We start from the raw sequence: 12,454 nt of genomic DNA, 5'->3' as shown, positions 1-12,454 counted from the left end.
GCTACTGCCTAGGTATCTCAGCTTTTTCACTTGCTGGCTCCGCGACTCTGGGCTAGTTCCTCTTCAGACAATTCCACCTATCATAGGCTAACGGAGATTAAATAAGTTATGCCAAGCATTTAACACGATGCTGGGGCACTTTGCATGTGTCTTTATTGTTATGGATGGAATGCTGTTCAGCAATTTTAAATTAAGGGTATGGTTATGTAATAATATTGAAAAACATGTATGATGAAGGATTTGCTGATGGGTTGGATATGATAGCGAGAGATGTGTCTTAAAGAGACTTTTAGGGTTTGGGTTTGAATTTCTTTTTCCTTTTCTTTTCTTTTCTTTTCTTTTTTTTTTTTTTTTTTTAGATCAACAGCTTTACTGAATGTTGAGAGGGAGCTCAGGGTCAGTCATCTGGGGCATCTGGCAGGCAGACCACAGGTCAAAGGTCAGAGGCCAGAGGTCAGAGTCCACCTACATCCAGTGGGGCCCCAGAGTGGTGGCACGTGTGGGGGCGTGGCTTTCACCTTCCTACCCCAAGGTGGGCTGTGAGCTGGGGTCCCGGGCACCGCTGGGTGTCCTCTCTCACTGGGAAGCACAGACAGAGCCATAGGTGGCCAAAGCCAATGCTGACCTCCCAGCTATATCACCCCATGGATCCCTTGGGAGGTTGAGGGAGTAGGGGCAGGGAACATATCTACAGCCACCAAAAGTAGAATTTCTTCTCTCTTAGATGGAGAAGTTGGTTGGAGCAGGAGATTTGGAGGGGTGGGGGAAGGAATCAGGAATTCAGTACAGAGACAAACCTTCCACGTACAGAGACAAAACCAGGTGGAGATGTCGGGAAGGCAGCTGGATAAACAAATCTGTCCGGGCAGGAGAGGTTCATCTGGGAGTCACAGTATATGAACGGCATTTAAAGCCATGGGGTTAGACCAAATCACATAGACAGTGAGTGTAGACAGAGATAATAAAAGGTCCGAGAACTGACTCCTGGGCATTTGCAGTGTTTGAGGTCAGAGAAGAGTCCGTTAAGAAGACAGAAGCGGCAGCCAATGACGCAGGAAGAGAACCAGCGAAGACCCAGAGGGATCCACTGTGTCAAATACTGCAATGGGAGGCTTGAGAATTGACCTTGATTTGGCCTTGGAGATTTCGGTGGCCTTGACAAAGCTGCTCCACGGCAGTGGTGGGGACGAAGGCCTGACTGCAGGGGCTTTAAGGGACACTGGGAGGAAAAGACCAGGGACAAGTAAGGACTAGCTAGTTTTAAATTGCTGTTTTCTTTTCCTAAAAAGGGACCCACAAGGTGGGAGAGTAGTTGGAGGGGTGTGTGCAGTAATGGGGGGCTTTTATTTTTTTTAAGATTTTATTTATTTATTTGACAGACAGAGATCACAATAGGCAGAGAGGCAGGCAGAGAGAGAGGAGGAAGCAGGCTCCCCGCTGAGCAGGGAGCCCAATGCAGGGCTCGATCCCAGGACCCTGAGATCATGACCTGAGCCGAAGGCAGAGGCTTAACCTACTGGGCCACCCAGGTGCCCCGGGGGGCTTATTTTAAGATGGGAATTATTGTAGCATGTAGTCACTGGTGGGAATGGTCCAGTAGAGAGGGATTAAGTGATGATTCAGGAAAGTCGTGGTGATGATTGCTGGAAAGGGTGAGCTTCATGGTTTAAGGGAGAATCTGGTCTGTCACAGCAACAGGGATGCTCCATTTGCAGTAAGAGGAGAGAAAGCAGGGTACGCACGCAGGGAGCCTGGAGATGTGCCGATGTGGTATGCTCAGGGCTTCCTCCTGTCTTATCAGTGAGTACCACAGACCAGACCGTTAGCAGAGGGTCATGATAAGGCAGGAAGAGTTGAGGGGAGAAGAGGAAGTGAGAAGTCACGCCCAGGAGAGCTGGACAGTGAGTGGACGAGGAACTCAGTAGGGCTGCCGCACCAAGGCCCACTTAGTGAGGCGAGTGGGTACAGATTTAAGACCATTCAGAAAGTTCCTGTGTTTCCCTCCAGCCTGTCTAGCTGCTTAGCTGCAGCCATGATGCAGACAGAGAGCTGAATTATCTGTCAAGTAACGTCTGGGCTCTGTCCCAACCATTTAAGTCGGAATCTCTAGGGTTTGGACCCAACCATGGTGTATATCTGAAGGGATTGCCATGTGCAGTCAGGCTTCAGAACCATGGATTAAAGCAAGAAGGTGAAGGGAAGGTTCAGAGAAGAGCCTACGATCCAGGACACCCTGCTGTGAAAAATTCGGTGTCTGTTTAATTACTAAGTGGGGACTGAAATTTTAACTGAGCAAAGGAGCCCAAGAGGGGAAACTAACATTAAGTGAGTGCCTACTGGGGTTAGAAATTGTGCTGTGTGCTTCACATGCTTGGTCTGACATAAGATAATAATTAGGTAAGACACTCAGAGGTAAGAATTTTTAACCTCTGCTTTGCGGTAAAGAACCTGAAACTCAGATAGGTGATGTGAGTGGCCCTCGGCAACCCGGCTAATAAGTAGTAAAGCCAGGACTTGGATCCGGGCCAATTTGCTCTAAAGGTTTTGCTTAAGAGTTCATGAAAGATGTGAGACTACAGCTGTTGTGTTCAAGGAGGAAGTGTATTTTGATTTTGGATATGTAAGAGGGCTTCTCAGTAGGAGGGATAGTCCGAAAAAAGGCCTGGAGGCAAGAAAGAACAGGACGCTTATGAGGAATGTTCGGGGAGAAGGACGCCTCCTGTGGCCAGGTGTGTTGAGGTGAATAAGAGAACATATGATCCTACCAGCCAGCAAAATAGATGAGTTGGGGGAGTGGCTGTCCTCCGCGGCCAGATCGATCGCCGGGCAGCCTGCCAAGGTATTTGGGGCTCAAGGAAGCTGCATTGCGAAACTGCTAAGCAAATGTTCCCTGCATTGTTTGTACAATTCATTATTTTTAAAAAATGATAGCTGTTGGGCTCCATTGAGATAAAAGATGGCCTCTGAGTATAATCTCATTATCATCTGTCACCATGGCTGGGGAGCTTTATGTGTTCACAGAATCTCAGAATCTCTATTTCTCTAGCTTTAATCTCAGGGTCGATATCCCAGCACAGCACTGCGCGTAATAAATAGCTCGTAGTAATGATCAAGTAGGCTACTGTGTTTTATTTTATTTGGCTTTCAAGCCAATCAATTTTGTAGTTGTTTGAGTGCTGAAAAAAAAAATCTGGAGACAGCAAAGAATCCGATGAAAAACTAGAACACACTGACAAAATCAATCTTTATCTCCCTGGCTTCTCCCACGGAAAGAGGCCCTAGGTAGACTGTTGATTACGCATCTAATAAGGCGGCTGCCCATGGAAATGATCCTTTTGATTGGTTTGCAGATGAGCTCTATTTTATGCCCCTTTGGCCAGTGATAAAACTTCTCATATGCACTGGTACAATATATTCAATAATGACATTGGTTTGCTTGCCTTCTGTCAGTGATTTTTTTTTTTACTTTGAGAATATGGAAAATCATAATTCCTGAAATGATAGCAAAAGTGAGAGAGGGAAAGAGATGAAAAATAGAAACAGCATCCGTCCTCAATAGAACTGCTGATTAAAAAACGAAATCTACTCTCTTTCTGCCTAGTATTCTTCTGGGAAATATATGTGGTTCAAATAAGGTGGAAGGTGTCTTCCCTGTCCTGGGGTAGAAAGTCTACACTTCGGAGGTTTTTTTTTGTTTGTTTGTTTTTGGTTTTTTTATGTTACATGGGGAAAAGAAAAAAGAAATATAAATGATCTGATCAAAAACTATGCCATGGGCGCCTGGGTGGCTCAGTGGGTTAAAGCCGCTGCCTTCGGCTCAGGTCATGATCTCAGGGTCCTGGGATCGAGTCCCGCATCGGGCTCTCTGCTCAGCAGGGAGCCTGCTTCCCTTCCTCTCTCTCTGCCTGCCTCTCTGCCTACTTGTGATCTCTGTCTGTCAAATAAATAAATAAAAATATTTAAAAAAAAAAAAAAAAACTATGCCATGAATTTAACAACAAAGGCAACTTCTAGGTGTAAGTGCTATGCTTGTCTGTGTTTCAAGTTTCTGACCTAGGAAGTCTGTTTGGTTTGAGCCATTCTTCAGGACAGCAGGCACTATTCATTCATTCCGAGCAAACTTGACGTTAGACAGTACCGACCATGAGCAAGACAGTGTGCTCAGTATTGAGAAAAATCCCAAGGGAAATGAGATAGACCTTGAGTTCAGAACCAGCTTACACTAGCGACTAAGGGTCTTCCAGTAGATATTCATGGGACAAGAAAGGGACTGATAGTCACAGGTTGCGCCCGCTGTTCAGAATTCATGACCAAAGTTATGGCTATTCAGAGTGCGATTTGGATCGCCTTTGTCCAGCTTGTAGGGTATAGTATAAAGGTCACGACTGCTGTGGGATCCACAGAAATCTTCCTAAAAACCAGTGTCTGCGAGGGCATTTGTGTGAGATGTGTATATTTTATGTAGATTATGTGAATGAGTTGTAGGCATACTTTAAAAAAACATCATGGCTACCCTGAAGTGTATGTCTTGATTTTTATTTCCTTTATTATTTTTTAACTATTAAAATTCATTTGATTCCCTTATGGAAGTCAATGCAGAAAGGTAAAAGATGTTTCACCGGAGAGGAAGAGTCAGGGGAAATGGGGAGGGCTACAGCCGATGTGACCCGAAGGGGCTCGCTGTCAGCACACGGAAGACATTCTCAGTTAGCTGCAGACTCTGGCGCCATGGAGAACACAGCTCCTTGGCTTCCAAGGCCGAACATTCTCTTCATTGTCCCTTCTCAGTCTCTTTTGCTGGTTTCACTCTTCTACTTCACGTGTTAATCCTGGTGGGGCCACCACTGGTCCCGCTCTCTTTTCCTTCTACCTTCACTCTTGGTCACATCATCAAGTCACTTGGCTCTGAAGGCCATCTATATACTGACCACCCTCAAATGTCTATCTCTACCTAGGACTTCTCTCTTTCTGTCTCTTTCAAACTCTAAACTCAGGTAGGAAAGTCCCCTTCAGTGTCTAGTGGTCATTCCTTCTCACCCCATACTTGCTCTCCCCACAGCCCTCCCCATCTCAGTTGACGGCAGTACAGTCCTTCAGGCTACTCAGGTCAAAAATCTTAGCATCTTCCCACACCTCTCTTTTCCTCACCCCCACATCCTATATATCAACAAATAGTGCTTTTCAGCATAAAAGAAAATCTGACCATGTCTCACCACTTCTAGTACTGTGTTCTGGTGTGAGCTACCTTTGTCTCTCGTCTGGATTCCTACATACCCTCTGATTGGTCTCCCTGCTTCTACCCTGTCCTCCTACTATCTATTCACACTGTGGCCAGAGTGATCCTTTTAAAATTCAGGTCCAATCCTGTCATCCCTCTGATCTTGGCCTTGTGATGGTCTCCTATCTTATTAAAGTGGTGCCAGTGACCTTCATTGTCTAGGCCTGTCATCTCTCTACCTTTTCCCCTTCTACTCTCCCCCTCTCTCACAGCACTCAAGTTACATTGTTGTCTTGCTTGTCCTTGAATGTGTCAGAGATGCTCCCAACTCAAGGCCTTTGCACTGTTGCTTCCTCTGCCTGAAATGCTGTCTCACATGTATCTGCATAGGGCTTACTCCCTCAGCCCCTTCAAGTCTTTACTCCAGTGTCCCCTTCTCCATGAGATCTGCCCTGACCATCCTATCTAGATTTTAACCTGCCCCATTCCTGGCACTCCCCTGTCCCCTTCCACTGCTCCATTCTTTCTATAGTACTTTTCACCTTCTGTAAGCCTCCCCCTGCCTCATCCCTCCATGAAACAGGGATGATTGCCTGTTTTGTTCAGTCATCATCCCATGCACTTAGAACAGTGCCCAGCAAATAGTAGGTGCTCAATAAATATTTGAATATACATAAAAATGAATGAATATATGATATGCAGGAAGGAACCTCCTTTTTTTTTAAAGATTTTGTTTATTTATTTGACAGAGAGAGAGAGAGAGAGAGATCACAAGTAGGCAGAGAGAGAGGCAGAGAGAGAGGAAGGGAAGCAGGCTCCCTGCCTAGCAGAGAGCCCGATGTGGGGCTCGATCCCAGGACCCTGGGATCATGACCTGAGCCAAAGGCAGAGGCTTTAACCCACTGAGCCACCCAGGTGCCCCAAGGAACCTCCTCTTAAGGAACATTTCTACCTATACCAAATTTGTGTTCAAATAGTCCCTAAGGATCGCTTCTTGGCCTTTTGGCTAAGATCAAGTGTAGTATCTGTTCTTATCAGTTTAATATCTGATATGTCCTCTATCTGAGGACAATATATTAAATGGATTTTTGGAGTAGGGAGTTGGAATAGGAGCTTGCTCCTTCCACTCCACGCATTGACCTGGTATTGCAGTACCTCCAGAAATGGTGCACCCTCCCCACTAAAGTAGTAAATAAAAGATTTGTTTAAGAAAAAAAAAATAGTCCCTAAGGAAACATGGAAACACTCTTCTGAAATTCTAATGTTCTAATCACTAACACTTTTTGTGTGCTTGTTATAAACTGGGCACTGAGAAAAGTACTGTATGTGCACCATCTCTCTTAGTCCTCACAACCCAATCAAGTAACTTGGAATGATGTTACCAACACCTTATATGCAGGCATACACCAGCTCAAAAAGACTAAGGAGTTTTCCCAAACCACCAGCTTATACATAGAAGAGTTTCTTTACCACTCTACAATGCCATCTCCTTTAAGTAAAGACCTACCATTGAATTGGTTCACTGAGACTCATTTTTTCAACAGCTTGTTCAAAGTCCTAAGAGAATTCCTAACCAATCGTTTGCACTTGGCAATGGAAAGACCTTAGAAGTATGAACGACTAGCCAGGAAGAACCATAAGAGAGATACAGAAATTCAATTGGATACTCTTTTAGTAACCCTAGATATTGATGATTTTAACTGATTGGAAGGATATGAAAAGAATCTAGGATTCTGTCAAGTACAAATGTCTTTAAAGATAACCACACAATATATTTATATACGTTAAGAGTCAATAAATGAAAAACCTGATTGAGTAAAGTGTGTAGTCCAGGTGGGAGGAAGTTAATGCAGAAGTCTGTGAGGAGATAAAGAAATCCAGTAAGACAGAATGGGAACTCAGAGCCATGAACTATGAGACAAGCTCATCTGAAAGGCACTGATAGTGGTGCTGTAAACAGAACTAGGAAGTCCACCAGTGTTGCTGCCAGAAAGGCACTCAGCTGCCACCTCTGGGCATTGCCATGATTCACTGGAATGACAAGTCCCCTTGTGGATAGAGAAGGTTGAACAGTGGTGGCTTGTACCCCACCCCACCCCCCAAATATCTCCACATCCAAATCCCTGGGACCTGTATATGTTCCCTTCTTTGGAAAAAGGATCTTTGCAGATGTAATAAAAGTAAAGATTTTGAAATAAGAGCAGCGGTCCGATGACAAATGTCCTTATAGGAGACAGAAAAGGAGGCACACAGACAAGGCAATGTGAGGCTAGAGGCAGAGACTGGAGTGATTTGGCTTCCACGAGCCAAGAAAGACAAGGAATGCCCAGAGCCACCCAAGCTGGAAGGGGCAAGGAGGGATGTTCCTCTCAACCGTCCCAAGGGAGCAGGGGCTGGCCAGCACCTTGATTTCAGATTTCCAGCCTCCAGACTGAGAGAGCAGAAACTTCTGCTGTTTCAAGCCACCCCATTTGTGGTCATTTGTCACACAGCCCTAGGGAGCCAGGACAGCACCTAAGTATCACTCAACCCCAGGCTGCTTTAGGTTTAAGTATGGATGTGTTTAAGGAAATCAACCTGTTGTATATTAATATTATGTGTGAGGGAAAAGCTTATATTTAATGTTTCATGTACCTGTAATGTTTGAGACAATTTGACCTAATAAGAAAATGAATAGGATTTAAACTCCAATTTATAATGTATGAATAATTGCTTTAGATTTTTAAGTTATGCTTTTATTAAGTTTATATATACAGTATTGTAATATTTAAAAGGTTAGCCCTCCTTACAAGTTTGACTTACTAGTGTTCTTTGTTAGTTGAGTACTCGGGAAGTTATGTTAGTTCAATCAAAACACTGAAGTAATAAAAAAACAGAATGCATTGAGTTATAAATGCAATTTAAAATGCTTGAAGGTATTAGCTTAGAAATAGGATCACATATTATTCAAAGGCCTTTACCATAGTTTAAGAATATATAACAGGCTATATACATAATAGACAAGGAACAGTAAGATTTGATGCAGAACTTAAAAGCTTTAGGAAAAATTAGTTTTTTAATATGCAACCTTAATAAACGGAATATTAATTTTTAAAAACAATGTTAACCTCTGAATCGTTTTTTTTGCCTCAGAACCATACAAGGGCACCAAAAAACTCAGATTTAATAGAAGCAACATAAAAGAAACTTTCTAACTATGTCATCCTTCAGGAAGAGGGCCAGGGGAGGCAGTCAGCAGGAGTGAAATCAGTGTCTGGACAGTGTGAAGGTGATCTGTGCTCTGGTGGGAACAGCAGAAGGCCGTGAACTTCGCTGGTGGGTGCCTTTGTTCTGAGTCAAAGCGTTCCTTGGCACGCGGAGGAACATCAGGTCCAAAGGCCTCTAGTGACTGAACAGATAACGTGAATTCCATCAAAGCTCAGCTCCGCTCATCCCTGCCTCTCCTCCCCAAGACGGTGCAGTGAGTGTGGCGTTCAGGCAAGCATTTGATGTTCTCTTTCTTTATTAGTTTAATTTGAGGAAACAACTCTGTCCCCATGGAGAAAACCATAGAATGATCATTTTGAAATGGTAGCCACTAATGGTTTTAGCACTTAAATTCTTATTCACTGCTGCATGTGTCACTGGTTTCCTTACGTGCGGCTGCTGGTCCTAATTTCCATTTGCTTCCACATTGGGCTGTTGGTCGGGTCCCAAGGGCAAAGCCCTGGGCAGGTGCTTTCATGACCTGGAATACAGGGTGTTGGTCTTCACGTTACTATAATGAGAAGTCAGAATCATCACAGTGGATGACTGAAGACCTGTAATGGGACAACCATAAAGAAACAGAAATGATTTTATATGAAGAAGATGAAAGGGGACTTGATAATGATCTTAAATTATAACCAGTTTTAAGGCTGTCCGTAGTTCTGGCCACTTTCACCTTATGTTGACTTCCAAGCTCCCGGGGTGCCCTGGGGCTTATAGAGGACAGTGGGGGAAGCAGGGTGGAGGGGAGGAGCATGTGGCCAGCATTGCCCTGCAGAGAGGCATTCCCCAGTGCTGGATGCCAGTCTGACTCCGACTGCAGAAAGCTTAGCACTCTTTCTCTGCTCTGGGCTCTACCTGCCAGTTCCAGAAAAATAGGAACCATTCCACTTGCTACCTCCCACTACCATATGATGAGAACAAGAACACTGGTGTGTAGTGGGTTGAATCAGCAGGGTATTTTTGTTTTTCTCTCCAAGGGGATTACTCAGGAGGAATACAAAGCCCAGCAAACCAAGATTTTCATTATATTTCACTGGAGATTGTTCCCAAAGTTCTTTAAAGAAGTTCAGTGTCCAGGGGCACCTGGGTGGCTCAGTGGGTTAAAGCCTCTGCCTTTGGCTCAGGTCATGATCCCAGAGTCCTGGGATCAAGCCCTGCATAGGGCTTTCTTCTCAGTAGGGAGCCTGCTTCCCTTCCTCTCTCTCTGCCTGCCTCTCTGCCTACTTGTGATCTCTGTCTGTCAAATAAATAAATAAAAATCTTAAAAAAAAAAAAAAAAAGAGTTCAGTGTCCAGCTCTGAGTGATGAAGGAGAGCAAGCATGCGCCTTCCCTGTAGTCTTCCCCGTGCCTCCTGCTGGCTCCCCAAGAAAGCTGGTTCTGCTGCCATCTTTCTTCCATTTTTCTGACTGACCCTTTTTGGCACTTGCTGTCCTGGAGATATAAAAAGAAAAGTCTTAGTCTCAGACTTCAAGGAGCTTTTAGTATAGAGAAGAGAGAGAAAAAGAAACAGTCATCACGCAGTGTTATAAACACTAATGGATGTGGCAGGGCTGCTGCGTCTCGTTACGCGGATGGTGTACCTCTCCACGCTGGGTGGGGGCGGGGTGCCTCCCCAGCGGCCGGCTGGTGAATGCGCAGCCACGTGGGGCAGCTGTGGGAGGCCCAGAGACAGATTGCAGGGGCAGCTCGTCTGGGCTGATGAAAAAGAGCAGAAGGCAGACTCTACAGCGCTTCCCATCCTCCGATCTCCTGCATTCATATCCCTCTGTGACCCCTTCCGACCACAGTGTGGCCAGACCTGCGACTTCACTTTAACTCCTATAAGTCAGCGAAGACGAGAGGATGTCCCTTCTGGATTGTTACAGAAGACGGTAATGCCCCTCTTGCCGGGAGTGCCCCTCCTTTGCTGACTTTGGAGAAGCAGGCTGCATGTCCTGAACATCCCCGTGGAGAGGGGGACTGGCATGCAATCGTGGGCAGCCGCTGGCTGGTGGCCAGCAAAAAACTGAGACCCCGAATCTGACAGCCCACAGGAGCCACTGTCAGTGACTACAGGAGTTTGCAGGTCTTCCGATGAGAAGCCAGGCTTTGCTGATGGCTCGACGGCAACTAGTGAGAGACCTGGACACAGAGGAGCCGCTACCCCATGCCTGGACCCTGATTCCAGGGCTGTGAGAAAATACATGGGTGTTGTTTAAAGCAGCTAATGGTGTAGTGACATCGTTAAGCAGCAAGAGATAGCATCTCAGTTCACATACACACTCTGTTCCCATGGCACTTTGGAAAATCCTTGGAATGACGGATCATAAATGTCTGATTTCTCTCTCGAAGCCATAGACCATGTCTTATTCCCAAGTTTCCCCATCTGTAAAATAGGATAACAATAATACTTACTACTTAGGGTTGCAAGTTAGCTAATTTAAGCAATGTTCTTAACACTGTGCCTGCCTTAGTAAGTGCTCACTAAATCCTACCTCTAAATCTCCGAGACTTAGTACGGCACCTGGTGCATGCTTTATAAATGTTCAGTGCATGCATGGCAAGATGCAAGAACTGATGGAGAAGGCCACTATGTCGGTGCCTTATGGCAATAGCGCAAGTATCAGAAGCTTGGCCATCATCCCTCAGGGTGAGCCAGAAGGAACCAAAGAGGTATGAGACAGGTGTCAGAGTGACTAAGCACACCCAGCCAGGAGTGGGCCCAGTGAAGGTGGTGCTGGTTAGGAGCTGCTTTGTGGTTCTGCCTACCGTGGACATCAGCTTCTCAACTGGAATAGATACGTGACTTTCAATCAGGAGTTCTTTTTTTTTTTTCAGGTTTTTTTTTTTTTTAAGATTTATTTATTTATTTATTGGACAGACAGATCACAAGTAGGCAGAGAGGCAGGCAGAGAGAGAGAGGAGGAAGCAGGCTCTCTGCTGAGCGGAGAGCCCGATGTAGGGCTCGATCCCAAGACCCTGGGATCATGACCTGAGCCAAAGGCAAATGCTTTAACCCACTGAGCCACCCAGGTGCCCCTTTTTTTCCAGGTTTTATAAATCCACTTTTCGTACTGAGAGCTGTAAACAGTTTACTCACCCACATATAGGCATATCTTGTTTTATGGTGCTTTGCTTTATGGCACTTTGCAGATACTGCTGGGGGTTTTTTGTTTACAAATTGAATGAAGGCTTGTGACAATGCTGTGTTGAGCAAGTCTACCAGCACTATTTTTCCAACCACATTTGCTCACGTCATGAGTACTTAGCGTCACTTCAGGAATTCTCATGCTATTTCCAACGTTTTCATCATTCTTTCTTTGTTATGGTGGTCTGTGATCAGTGACCATGACTCACAGAAAGCTCAGATGCTGGTTAGCGTTTTTTGTGTTGTTGTTGTTTTTTTAGCAAGAAAGTATTTTTTAATGAAGACATGCATATTGTTGTTTTAGACGTAATGCTATTGCACGCTTAATAGACTATGGTAGAATGTAAACATAACTTTTGTATGCATTTATCTGACTTGCTTTATTGAAATCTTTGCTTTATTGTTGGGGTCTGGAGCCAGACCTGCAAAATCTCTGAGGTGTGCCTACACGAGAAATACAGAAGAATCAGCAGATTCTGCTGTGACTCTTTAATCCCTCCTTTCTATGGATCTGATAATAATCTTTATACTCCCCTTGCAACTTCTTTCATTCATTATGCATTCATGTATTCCACCCACAGACATGTATTGAGGACAACTCTGTGCCAGTCTTTGGGGAATACAGTGGCTGCCGGTCCTAGGGCTCATGAGTGTCACATCTGGTCAGAATCTCTTCTGTATGTCTTGAGCACCAACCCCCGCCCCAACTCTCCACATCTTGCTTTGTGTTGGGCTGGAATGTTCTACTCTTGTTTGGGGGGTCCTTAGAATTCTTTGCAGTCTGTACCCTTTACTTATGCACTTCCTTCAAGAAGAGTCTTTATATATTGAGTCTTCATCAATTAAATTCTGGGGAAGG

General features: G+C 44.9%; 2 non-coding genes across 2 annotated transcripts; one reads left to right on the top strand and one right to left on the bottom strand.

Annotated features, from left to right (window-relative positions):
• Positions 1-495: 495 nt before the first annotated feature.
• Positions 496-619, bottom strand: LOC116875132. The gene has a single exon (XR_004384152.1). It is a non-coding gene; the product is annotated as a small nucleolar RNA ACA64 (small nucleolar RNA).
• Positions 620-6,204: 5,585 nt separating this feature from the next.
• On the top strand, positions 6,205-6,395 carry LOC116875130. Its single transcript, XR_004384150.1, has one exon. It is a non-coding gene; the product is annotated as a U2 spliceosomal RNA (small nuclear RNA).
• Positions 6,396-12,454: the final 6,059 nt, after the last annotated feature.

The sequence above is a fragment of the Lontra canadensis genome, unplaced genomic scaffold (genome assembly GCF_010015895.1).
Source record: "Lontra canadensis isolate GAN:19392208 unplaced genomic scaffold, GSC_riverotter_1.0 scaffold40, whole genome shotgun sequence".
In the NCBI taxonomy this organism is placed as follows: domain Eukaryota; kingdom Metazoa; phylum Chordata; class Mammalia; order Carnivora; family Mustelidae; genus Lontra; species Lontra canadensis.
Note: the sequence above shows the minus strand (reverse complement) of the source record. Positions and strands in the feature narration are given on the sequence as shown.